The sequence below is a fragment of the Callospermophilus lateralis genome, chromosome 4, assembly GCF_048772815.1.
Source record: "Callospermophilus lateralis isolate mCalLat2 chromosome 4, mCalLat2.hap1, whole genome shotgun sequence".
In the NCBI taxonomy this organism is placed as follows: Eukaryota; Metazoa; Chordata; class Mammalia; order Rodentia; family Sciuridae; genus Callospermophilus; species Callospermophilus lateralis.
Genome location: NC_135308.1, coordinates 161303503 through 161316615, shown reverse-complemented (window position 1 = coordinate 161316615; position 13113 = coordinate 161303503). Strand labels below are relative to the sequence as shown.

Here is a 13113-nt window from a genome sequence, read left to right as displayed (position 1 = left end):
GCGGAGGCTTAGCTGCGGAGATCGGGAGCCCTGTGTACTCTGCCCTGGAGGCCGAGCCGCGCGGCGGAGACTGAGCTGCGGAGCCCTGGGAGGTGGCTCACAGCCTCCAAAGTCCCCCGCTGTACCCGGGCGGCGTCGGAGGGAACGGATCATGCTCTGCTGGGCGCGCGGGTGGCGGGACCCTGGCCCCAGCGCAGTACCCGGTGCTGCCCAGCGGGCATCCACAGCGAGCAGGGGCGGGAGCTCGCTGTATTTATTTATTTATTGAGACAGGGTCACACTAAGTTGGCGAGGCTGATCTCGAACTTGCGATCTTCCTGCGTCCAGCGTCGCTGGGTTTACAGGAATACGCCACCAACGCTCGGCTTTGCGGTGACCGTTTCATGCCTACCTCGAAGGCCGGCTTGCGTCCACGTGTTCCACCGTGTCCTGAGGTCCTCAACAGAGCCTGGCGCAAACCAGCCTAATATTTGTTGTACAGATAGAGGACTAAATGTGTGAACTGGGAACGTGAAGGACCCCGCCAGCCCAGGTGGGGAAAGTTTCTAACCAATATCATCTAGTGTGCAAAAGGTCAAGAGCCCCACGTCAGGAAGACCCTGTTTGGGGTGAGGAGATTTCATTATAGGAGGGCCTACAATGATAGAAGAAAAATGCTTCCTTTGAATCTTTAAAGTGGGAAGTCTAGGACAAATTAAGGCAAATACTTCCTGCTCATTCACTGCGCTGGCTAGTTGGAACCCTGGAGAGGACGGGATATGGTCTCCAGGCTCACAGTCCCACCGGGGCCCATAACTGATGAACCACAGAGGGCAGGAGAAAGACCTGTGTGGTGACTTGTCCCTAGGATGATAGGGAGCCCAGACCTGAAGATTGAAAAGACCACGGTCTGCAGAAGGTAAGGGGGTTCCCAGCCACACAATGCAGGGAAAGTTGTCAGTGGCTAGAAAATGTGGGCCCCAGAGGGCAAGGGGCTGAGAGTGGGGTGGCAGCAGATTGTGATGGGACTGTGCATGCTGGGGTTCAGGAGACTAGGAGCTGGGGGCAGGCAGTGAGACCATTTCTATGAGGGTTGTACACATGGGGATGTTATTAGCCCAGGAAAAGCTTTGACCTCCTGTGGACAAGGATCCTTAAGGAGTTATGCAGGGGTCATAGATTGTGGGTGACAGGCATTGCAGACATGACCCCTGTGAAGCAGGGTGATCTGCTTCCTCTTCTGCCCAGAGGACCTTCTGCCACTTCCTCTTCATGGATGATGCCTCATTTATACTGAACACCAGGCTCAGTGTGACCTCTGGGGAGGGATCTCCTGCACCTTCAACCTCAAAAATCCCTTTGATGCAACCGGCCCCTTCAATAGATTGGCATCAGCTCCCCTCTTTCTGTCCCTCTGTCTTGTGGTCTCTGTCGCCCACTTCCACCCCATCCTCGTATCCCAACCACTGTCCATCTCTGTCTCTGCTCTGCCTGCCTCACCCTCTTCCATTCCTGTGATCCTTCACCCTCTTGTCCTACTGCCACAAGCTCCTCCCTAAAAGACACATGGCTCCCATCTTCCCTGAGTGGGACTCTGAGGTGCTTCTCACTCCCTGCTGGAGAAGGGTGGATTTCCTGCCCCAGCATTCGCCGCCCTCCTGGGGCCCTTCTCCCCTTACATTCAGCTCCAGGAGTCCTGGGCCCCTGCCCCCAACTCTCACGCCTCTGCACCTTGGCCTCTGCTGTTCCTTCAGTTACAACACTGTTCCTTTTTGCCGTTCCCATTGAAATCCCACCCTCCTTTCAGGCCTGGTTCAAAAGACCTATGTTCCAGGAAGCCTTCAGTCTTCCCAGGTGAAGCACATCTCCTCATCTCTGTCTCTGCCCAGTTACCTGTGTCTTAGCCCCACCTCCAGAGTTGGGGGTCAGGCTGTCTCTCTGGCTGGATGGCAGCCCTTAAAAGTGAGAGAAGGGCTTATTCAACTCTGTCTCCCCCCATGCCATCTACCAGAGGACCTTGCGCACAGCAGAGGCTCAGTCAGTGTCTGTTGATGGAACCTGAGGATGAGCAGCTCTCTCCCCGGCTCTCTGGGGGCGCGCACAGGAAGCCCCTCGTGGGGTGGGAGCACCATGGGCAATTCTTCAGGTCTTTCGTTCTAACCCCTGGTTAGCATCCCTCAGTAAGAGCGTCCTCAGGCACCGAGGGATGGGAAGGGTGAACAGGAGCTCACATTCCCAGCTGCGAGTGACAGATGGGTCCCCAGGAGTGCCCTCCTGCATCAGCTGAGGACGCCTGTGCAATAACAAGGTCCCTGAAGTGCTCGCAGCACGGGGGTCTGGACTGGATCCTGGAACAGAATAGGAATGTAGGTGGAGAGGCTGGGAGAATCCAAATAAAGCCTGGAGTCTAGCTGATGTGAAGGACCAGTGTTTATTCTAGCCTTGTACCACGCAGCGCCAGACTGCCGTGGCTGAAATGGGATGAAGGGCGGGGAGGAAATTGAGCACCATGGTTGCAGTTTTTCTGTAAATCTAAACTTACGCCATCACTGAAGAGTCTACTTTTGTAAATAACCCAGATGAGAGCGTTTGGTTTCACTGATTCAAATCAATCACGTACACGAAGGGCTCGCACTTGGGTCATACCGCAAAATGTAGTCATTAACAAGCTTTTTTTTTTTTTTTTTTTTTTTTTTTTTTTTGCGGTACTGGAGATAGAACCCACAGTTGCTGTAACAGTGAACTACAATCCCCAGCCCTTTTTAAAAATTTTTTGTGTAGATAAGTTCCCGCTAAGTTGCTGGGGCTGGCCTCTAATTTGCAATCCTCCTGCCTCAGCTTCCCAAATTGCTGGGATTCTAGGTATGCACCCCTATATCCGCCTCAGCCTCTGGAATTTAGGGGACACTTTCAAACCATAGCAAATGGTTTGAAATTTCTCAGGATTCTTCAGTTTTTAAAATACATGTGCAGGTTAATCTGGCCTCAAAAGCCGGTTAGCTTACACATTGTTCTCCACCTTAGCAAGGGTCCTCTGGTGATCCCCATAATTGTCAAGAAGGACCCAAAGCTTCTTCCTGCTTCTTTATATTTGTGCAGTCTTCTACTAGTCCACAATTTTATCTGTCCCTCTATCGAGGGAAAGTGGGACCTTTCCCATTGTCTGCTTTATAGACAGTGCTGCAAGGAATGACATGGTCAGCAGTGACCTCGAGATGCAGCCCGGAGGCTCACAGACAGAGCTAAAGCTCAGAGCATCCGTCGTTGTTCCAGATGTTCCCCATCACCAGACTGTCCCACTTTGTATCCCTCCTGAGCTGAACAAACCCACCTTGGCCTTGATGGATGAGGAGAGGGTCCAAGTTTTGGATTTGTGTCAGTTAGTAGGATATCATATCTCAGGGTACTTATAATCGGAAGTTTTCTTTTTATAAATTAACTTAGTCATATTTTTACATATTTAAGGGTCATTTGTTTTTTTACATGTACCTTCTCCATGGTTTTTCACTTTCTTTCCTTATTTTTTAGAATTCTTTCTGTCTTTCTTTTTTTTCTTTTGTGGTGCTGGGGACAGAACCCAGGCCCTAGAGCATGCGGGGCAAGCTGGGAGCTGACCCCAGCCCGTTGTTATTTAGAACTCTTAAGTAATAGAGAGATGCATTCTTTCTCTGTGACACGAATTACATATCTTATTCCCCAGATAGGGTGATTTTAAAACAGCCACAGAAGAGCCTCTGTCCTAGTATTTGGGGAGGATGGTTATGTAACAAGAGATTTCTGGAATAGCAACGGGTATCTGCAAGCAGCCCGGAAGGGTCTTTGTTAATTGAGTTAATGAATGGTCATTAACACTGTTTCCTTAACTTAGAAGAGGTCTAAAGTGGTTCTTCGTCCATGCTGTTAGCCTAGGTAGACCTGTAATTATAGTGATCTTATGGAGCCGAGGAGTCTGAATTTCCCTCCAAAAGTAAAAGCTAAGTTAATATATAAAGGACTTCTAGGTAAGTGTGAGGATCTTGTATGCCGAATGCACTTGTGTTTGCCAGGTATATGAGCATTCTAAAACGCAGAGCTTAGGAAAGCACTCTACCAAGATGATGTCTTCCAAACTAAAATTGTTAGTAAGGAGAGCTTTTCTCAAGCATTAATCTTTGTACTCCTAATTGTATTACGACTGTCGTCTTTCAACAAAACTATTTAGATGTGCCCAAACACTTGGTGTTCCAAACCACGCTACTCTGGCAGTTAAAAGACTGGGCATTGGATGGGCACCGTGTCACATGCCTGTAACCTCAGTGACTCTAGGACAGGAGGATTGCAAGTTTAAGGCCAGTCCTGGCAACTAAGTCAGACTGTATCTCAAAATAAAAAGGACTGGGGGTGTGGCTCAGTGGGAAAGCACCCCTGGCTTCAATTCCCAGAACCCGCTCCCCCCCAAAAAAAAGCGATTGGGCATTGATCACCTAGGAAAAAACATCTGCAAATAAGTACACTCTATTTTTTTTAAAACATTTGTTTTTTAGCTGTAGGTGAAAACGATACCTTTATTTATTTATTAATTTTTGTTTGTTTGTTTTAGTTGTGGATGGACACCATACCTTTATTTGTTTATTTTTATGTGGTGCTGAGGATCAAACCTCATGCATGATAGGCGAGTGCTCTACCTCTGAACCACAACTCCAGCCCCACATTCTACTTTTTAAAAATTTTTTTCACTTATTTTTAGGACAAGAAAATAAGATATAAAAATAACGTTTTAATTGGAATTTATTTGTGATATGTAATATTTTCAGAACTATTATAGACACTGGATTTTCTTTGCTCTTAATTTTATTTTGAGAAACCATTTTCAGTGGCACACAACTGTGATCTCAGCTGTTCCAGAGGCTGAGTCAGGAGGATCACAAGTTCAAGGCCAGCCTGGTCAACTTAGCAAGATCCTGTCTCAAAACAAAAAATGAAAAGGGCTAGTGAAGTAGCTCAGTGATAGAGGGCCCCTGTTTTCAATCCCCAGTACCATAAAAATAGGTGAATAAATAACAACAACTTTGTTATCTATTTTCCTTAAAGTTAACATTTTACAGAATTATAACTTCTAATGAAACAACCTAAGCAATATTTTAATATGATAGCCATCATCGACAGGACAGATAGGCTATATTGACCCCTATTCACTAAAAAGAACTAATGGCCAGGCTCAGTGGTGCACGCCTGTAATCCCAGCAGCTTCGGAGGCTAAGGCAGGAGGATCATGAGTTCAAAGCCAGCCTCAGCAAAGTGAGGCTCTAAACAACTCAGTGAGACCCTGTCTCTAAGTAAAATACAAAATAGGGCTGGGATGTGGCTCAGTGGTCGAGTGTCCCTGAGTTCAATGCCTAGTACCACCCCTCCAAAAAAAAAAAAAAAAAAAGAACCAGTGGAACTGATCTTCTGATTGTTCAATATCAGAAGAGATAAAAAGTATAAAGAGGGAAAATTGGTAATTTTTCTGGCCCTCACCCTCCAAGGTCAGCTAGAACCCAGGGAATGACAGTTCCTTCTAGGAGAACTGCAACTCTGGTGAGTCTTCGACCTCTCACTCGGGGATTACGAAGACCCCAGAGACTAGGAGCCACTGAGTGCATATTCTGCAAAAAGGAGGACCATTGGACAAGGGAATGTCCCCAGCCTTTCCAAGGGAAGCCATGTGGTCCGCAAGACCCCGGCCCATCCTGGCAGATGGCACGACTGGTGGAGGAAAAGATTGAAGGAACTGAGAGGCTTCTCACGAAGTCCCCAAGGGTAACCCCAAGAAGCCTAAACTGACCTTCACAACCCAGCAACAAACTGGTGTTCAGCCAACACAGGGCGAGCTGCTAGGTCTTCCAGCAGGGGGGCAACCAGGGGCAAGTACGCCCCCCCCAGCAGGGAGAGGAGGAGCCAGGCTCAGACTCCTGGGCAGAAGGGCCTGTGCAGGTCCCCCAAGACCCCCGCAGTGTGGATCTCCACGGGCGGACATCACAGACCCCCGATCCCGTCCCACTTGAGGTTTGCAGATCCAGGACCACACACACACACACACACACACACACACACACACACATACACACAGAGAGAGAGAGAGAGAATAAGGAAAAGAAGAACCCCTCTTTGTGTAAGCCACTAGAGGATGTCCAAGTCCTGTTCAAAAAATAAAAACCAAAAGCCTATTTAAGCTAAGTTTCCCTCTGTAGTATAAACCAGGGCTCTTGGGCCTTTCTGCTCTTGTGGGTGTTTTTTTTTTTTTTTTTAATATTTATTTATTTTTAGTTGTAGTTGGACACAGTACCTTTATTTCATTTATTTTTATGTGGCACTGAGGATCCAACCCAGGGCCTGGCACGTGCTAGGCCAGTGCCACCGCTGAGCCCCAGCCCCAGCCCCTCTTGTGGGTGTTTTCCTCTGGGGAAGTCCTTTGGCCACCGATCAGCTCCCACAGAACCACGCGCACACCCTCGGTGGGGCCGACCTTCGCGCCCCCCCGCTGGCTGTTCCCACTCCGAAGGACTTTGGTTGTGTTCCCCATTGTTCAGTCCTTGCCTTATTTTTGGGAACTGGGGACAGAACCCAGGGGCCCTTAACCACTGAGCCACATCCCTCGTCTTTTTTATTTATTTTTTATTTTCAGGCAGGGCCTTGCTGGGTTGCTGGGGCTGGCTTTGAGCCTGGATCCTCCTGTCTCAGTCTCCTGAGTCGCTGGGATTCCAGGGGTGCACACGGCGCCCGGCAAGCCCTTCCTCCTTAATCTCCACGTGCAAGTGCGTATCTTCCAGACTGCAGCGTTCCACACCGAGAGGCAGGCAATGGGGGGACCCCGGGCTGCTTCTCATTGTCTTGAGGTGACCCACAATCTCCCTCTAGTGTGTCTCTGCTTCCTCAGTAAATTACTGCCTGTGCCTAAACAGAAACAAGCAAACCAAAGGATGCCAGTCCATCCCACTACTGTCCCCGTTGACCAGTTCCTGTCTGTCTCCTTTAGATCAGGCAGGAGGACGCTGTCTCTGTCCAGCTCAGAGCCGTTCTGGAAGCCAGACCTTCACCCTTCATGGCGGACGCTGAGGAACAAGGGAGGGGAATGAGTCGGGATAAAAGAGTAAATAAGCCCCAGGTAGAAAGGAGGCAAAGGTCGGGCAGGAGGCTGGCCTCCCCCAGAGCCTCCGCTGGGCCCCTCACACCTTCCTCCCCGGGCAGCTTTCCTCCCGGGTCGGTCACTTCCACGTTTCGGGGAAGCTTACGGATCTTCACTCACAGCCTGAAAATCGCTGGAAAGTTCACCCCGGACACCGCTCATCAGCCCCCTGTCCTCGTGTCTGCAGAACAGGCTGAGCACCGAGGCCGGAGCCAGCGCACTCTGCCAGCATCAGCTACCAGTCAGGTAGGACCCGAGGACCTGACCATTCCAGGCCCCCCCCAGAGCACCTGTGACCAGCGGGGATGCCAGCCCACATGCCCCCTCACGTCCCTGCTAAGACCCTTTAAAAGAAGGGCCTGAGAGCCCCAAAGTGCTTCTCAGTGGACAGGTGGCCTCCATTCTCCCTCAAGGTGTCCTCCTTGCTTTCCTAAGTGGATCTCAGTTCCTTTCCGCCACACACGTCAAGGACCCCGCTGCCTTCTCTGGGACCTCCTCTCACCCCCTCTGGTGACATGAGAGTTCGCCACAACCCTCTGTTACTCCAGCTGGCTGACGTGGCAGCCAGCCTGTCCCCTGCCCACTGGCCTAAGCCACAGTGGCCCCAGCACCCCCTGCCAGGACAGCTGCCCTGTCCTCCTGCCCACCCCTGGGGCGGGGCTGGACCTAAGACAGCTGGGGGTGGAAGGGAAAAGACGCGCAAGAGGCTCTTTCTAGTTGCCTCACAGCCTGTCCCCAGCCCCGTGCTCAGGGACATTGGCTTTTCACTTCATTCCAACTAGGCCTTTTACCCAACCAGCAGATCCTGACTGGACAGCAGCGCCTGGCCTCCACACGGGCCTCCTGAGACTGTGATATTCGGGACGTGTGACCCTCCATCTGGGGAGCGTCGGCTGTGGCCATTCCTGGGCAGGTCTGAAGAGAGTCCCTGGGGAGGAGCACGAGGAAGCCCCTTCCCACCCACCGCGAGGACCTGAGTGTCCCACTTGTGGGGCCGCCCAGGGGCTCAGATTAGCCCCCGTCAGCGCGGCTGCCACCTGATCCGTGGCTGCAGTCACAGGGCCGTAAGTCACTTGCACGCCCTTTATTCCAGGTACCTAACGGGAGAGGATCATGGTTCCTTGGTCCCCAAACCCTTTCCTGAGCAGTTAGTTTGTGTGAGACCAAGTCTAGACCAGAGAGACCTAGAGACACCTGTCACTGGGGAGCGCACGGTGAGGGGACGGGAAGAGGCGCAGATTAGAGACGCTCGGGGCCCCCTGGGCAGGATGGGTGGCTGGCCAGGAGGAGAGGAGCTGGCAGGAGGAGCCTCAGGACACTGGTTCGTGCTGTCGAGAGAAGGACGGGCCAGGAAGTGCTGGGAGGCTAGAGGTGAAATCCATCCTGCTGGATGCTGAGGTGTGACTGTCCCCTCCAAACACGTGCTGAAATTCAATTGCCACTGCTTGGCTGAGGCAGGGGGATCGCGGGTTCGAGGCTAGCCCCGGCAACTTAGTGAGCCCCTGTCTCAAAATAAAAAAATTAAAAAGGGGTGCAGCTGTCGTTCAGTGGTAGAGCACCACTGGGTTCAATCCCCAGCACCACCAAAGAGAGGAAAGAAGGAAGAAAGAAGGAAAATCAGAGAGAAATCTAACGCCATAGAAACAGCGTCGAGAAGGGGCTCTTAGGAGGTCCCGCGTCTGCCGGGCTCTTGGCGCATTCCAGCATCTGGGTTCGCTGGGGTCCGTTTCCATTGATTTCCTTTCTCTTGGCCACTTTTCCCTGTTTCTCTGAATACTGAAAGACTTGGGCTTTGTCCTGGTTATCGTGAATGATATATTATCCAGAGTCTGGATTCCGCTACGACCCTCCAGAGACTATTAATTCATCTGTTTGAACAGACAATTTACTCGGTGGAAATTCTGTAGATTTGTCTCTTTTGTGGTGGAGGCAACTCAAATTTTGGTTTAGTTTTTTTCTTTTTTTTTTCCCTTCACTGGGCTGCCCGGAGCCTGCTGTGCCCACACAGCCCCGAGCTGGGGATTGAACTCAGGGGCACTTACCACCAAGCCACATCCCCTGCCCTTTTGATTTTTTATTTTGGGATGGGTCTTGCTGAGTTGCCTAGGGCCTCGCTAAACTGCTGAAGCTGTCTCTGAACTCACGATCCTCCTGTCTCAGCCTCCCAACTGCTGGGATTACAGGGTGGCCACTGTGCCCGGCTCTCAGTCAGAGGTTTGGGCTGAGTGTGGACATAGATTTTGAGTCTCTTCCTCTCCAGCTCTCACCTTCTAGAACTTCTGCCCTCACTTTCCAGCCGCCACTCTGTGGCAGTGTGGTCGCCCTAGTCTCCGTTCTCTAGCTTTCCAAGCCAGGGAAGCGGAAGCTGTCCACGTGGTGAAGACTGGGGCCGCCTTTAGGCCAACGCTCATGTGAAGGAGGGGGACACACTCAGACCCTCCCTTTTCTCCCAGGTCACCCCCACCCAGCGTCTGCCTTAGTGAGGTGGTTTCCTGGTGATTCCAGGCCCCAGCTTTACACAGTCATCTGTGGAAGATGGTTCAACAGAAGCCCACTGGGCAGTAGTGGAAACGCAGCACTGTGATAATACAGTGTCCAGAGCAGGCCACGGCAGGGAACTATAAGGGAAGGATGGTTACCCAGGGGAGGCACCAGGGGCCTCCGCCATCATGGCTCCGAGGTGGAGGGAACTCAGCGCTCACAGCCATGCTTACTTCCCTGAAGCCAAAGGAAGAGGAGGTTTCCAGAAGGGAGTGAGAGCTGGGTGGTGGTGGGCACCTGGAATCCCAGTGGCTTGGGAGGCTGAGACAGGAGGATCCCGAGTTCAAAGCCAGCCTCAGCAACTGTGAGGCCCTAAGCAACTCAGTGAGACCCTGTCCCTAAATAAAATACAAAATAGGGCTGGGATGTGGCTCAGGGTGGAGTGGCCCTGAGTTTAGTCCCTAGTACCCCCTTCCCAAAGGAGGAAGTGGCCAACAGGGTCAGAAGTTGCAGTGAAGGTCACAAAAATGAGTCTAAAACAGTGCTGTCTCCAGCGTGAAGTCGGGCCTCTGGGTGTCAGGGGTGAGGTGACGCGGATGCAGAACATTGAGAGGCTGATGGCCAGTGGGGGTTGAGGAGGCCAGACCTGGGGGCCGGGGCGGCAGGAGCTCCCTCCTGGGAGTACCTCACCCCACAAAACCCCAACAGGGCTGGGGCGTGGCGGTGGAGGAGCACTCGCCTAGAATCCTCAGTGCTGCAAAACGCGAAAGAAAAACCTCAGGCCACAAATGTAGAAGGGAAAGACAGAGGTAGGGAAGGGTGGCGCATTCACCCGCTGTAAACTTTTGGTTTTGTCCCCGGATAAATTGATCAGGCTTGTTGGAGACTGGAGTGAAAGGACACACGAGGTGCTTCTGAGTGACACAGGTTAGGGCACTGTCCAGGCCACCTGCCTGGTCACACCATGGAGATGTGACCAGGGCACCCGTCCCCACCCAGCACAGGCCCCACCAGGAGGGCGTCCCTCACTTCTGCCTTGTTCGGCCTTTGAGCCTTCGCCTTCCAGCACTGAGGCCCATCCCTGGGCTCTACTCACTGACCCAGTCACAGCCCTGCCCGGCTCCGAACCCACGGCAGTGTTCTGACATGTGACGAAACACCCGAGGCGACCAACCGAAAGGGAGGCACGGGTTGCTTCGGCCCCTGGTTTCCGTCCATGGTTGCTTGGCCCCCTTGAGGAGCCAGCACGTCGTGGTGGACATACTGTTCACCTCACGGCAGCCATCTACCAGGAGAGGAAGGGGGGCCGGGGTCCCTTGAAGGACGCGTCTCTGATGACTTTACTTCCTTTCCCTCCTTTTCCCAGGAATGCCACAGGCCGGGACCTTGCCGTCAACACAGGAGCCTTGGGGGACTTTCCAGAGCACACGACAGCCCCCGCCCTGCCTCTCTCCCTGTTCCTTGGATCCCTTCCTCTGGGCGCCAAGGTAGCAGACTAACAGCCTCAATCGGGCCCACATGGTGTTTTTCAAAAACTGGATTCAGTCGCCAACGTTGGCAACTTGGGAGAACTTCCCACTGGGATTCAGCTCTCCAGCTTCCCGGGAGCTGGGGATGACAGGCCTTCGCTCGGAAAGGTGACTCAGGAGGGGCTGCCCCTTTGCTCAGGGCAGGGGCCCCCACCTCCCCAGTGCCACCACCCTCCTTTCTTGCAATTCACGGGCTTGGGGGCTGCCTTAGACCTGGGGCTGCCGTAAGGAAGTGCCACCGCTGCCGGGCGGGCTGGAGCCACAGAAATGTGTTCTCACGCTCCAGAGCTTGGCAGGACACCGTGTGTGGGGGGGTAAAGGCCCTTCTCCAGCACGGCCTTGTCATTCCTCTACAGTGGCAATGACCCCATTTCCAAATAAGGTCATTTTGAGGTACTGGGACTTCAGCATCTTTGGGGCAGCACAACTCAAGCATATGGGGAGGGGAGAGGCCAGCGTCTGTGCCGTCTTATCCCGCGTCAGCGGAAACCCCGCTGTTATGGAGGGTGGGGTGGGGGGATTCGGGTTGAACCTTTGACAAGAAGGGACCCTTCTGGTACAGGGATGTCCAACACATGCTGCTCCGGGGGCTTGGGGAAACGGGACGTTGATGACAGCCAGACGCAGGGCAGATGCCCCAGGCTCATGGAACATCAGAAGGAGAAAAGGGAGGCCCCTCACTGGTGGAGGACCGTCTGCAGGAGGGGCCACCCAGGCAAGGACAGACCAGCTGACCTGAGGAGCAGGCAGGAAGGAGGCCGAGCTCTGCGTGGGAGGGAGGAACAGGAAGTGTGGATGGCACCTGGGAGGGCAAGGCCTGGACAGAGAGCTGTCAGAGAGGACGGGCCAGCGAGGCCAGTGGACACCGCCTGCCCCTTCCTCTCCCGTGTATGCAGGATATCTATGTCCATCGTCCATCCATCTAGCATCTGTCATTCACTTATCATCTGTCTGTCATTTATCGATCGTATCATCCATTTATAATTCGTCATCTATCAACTACCCAGCTGTCATCCGTGTATCCATCATCTACCTACTTGTCTATAGTCTACCATCTACTTACTTATCTATTTATAATCTGTTTATCTATAATTATCTATAATCATGTTTTCTGTCTTCTAATAATCTTCATCTATTTATCTGTTTGGTATCTACTTGTTCACCTATTAATCACTATCTTTCACCATCTTCCATCCTCTGTCTGCTTATCTGTCTGTCTGTCTCTAATCCACCTACACCTGTCTCTCTGTTGTCGAACCCCCCCCTCACAGGGCTGGCGTCTGGCTCCCTGGCGGCTGTGAGGGAGACTGTTGTGGGTGGGTGGGGGGCTGGAATTCTTTGGCACCCCTTGGCCTCCATCTTTGCCCACATCCTCCCATGATGTTAGCAGATTCTGTCTGCTTTCCTGTGAGTGTGAAATTCTTTATGATAATTTCTTTCTGCAACTTCGTGCTCCCTTCCCTCTGTGTGTGTCTGTCTCTGAGCCCGAGTTTCCCCTTTTTATAAGGACACCAGTGGTATTGGATTAAGGCACGCCAGTGACCTCATTTTTAATTGATTGTCTTCCTTAAGAGCCTAATTTCAAATAAGCCACATTTATAGGTACTGGGGGTTAGGGCTCCAACATAGCTGTGTTTTGGAGACAGAATGTGACCCAGAACATGGGTATATTGGGGTTTGTTATATTAATCTCCACTGTGTTTGAAATTTTCCAAAATAAAATGATAAATAACAAAACAAAAAACTCCTATATTCCCTGTCCCCTTTTAGCTTTGTATCAAGGTTATTCAGGGCTGGGGACATAGCTCAGTTGGTAGAGGGCTTGCCTTGTATACACCAGGCCCTGGGTTCAATCCTCAGCCCCCCCCCCAAAAAAAAAAAAAAAAAGATTATTCAAGGGCTTGACTCCTCCGCCCTGTGTTGACCTGAGCTCAGGGTCATTGTTCCCACCCCTCTGCTGAGAGCCATCGCCAAGTA

General features: G+C 52.1%; 1 long non-coding RNA gene across 2 annotated transcripts; it reads left to right on the top strand.

Moving 5' to 3' along the window:
• The first annotated feature begins 51 nt into the window (after positions 1–51).
• Positions 52–12886, top strand: LOC143397276 (uncharacterized). 2 transcript variants are annotated; one of them, XR_013091149.2, is made up of 6 exons: positions 52–898; positions 6977–7090; positions 7189–7372; positions 7929–8190; positions 10974–11244; positions 11699–12886. It is a non-coding gene; the product is annotated as an uncharacterized LOC143397276 (long non-coding RNA). The 2 variants fall into 2 exon arrangements; XR_013091148.2 differs by lacking the exon at positions 11699–12886 and having other exon boundaries at positions 10974–11548.
• The last annotated feature ends 227 nt before the right edge of the window (positions 12887–13113 follow it).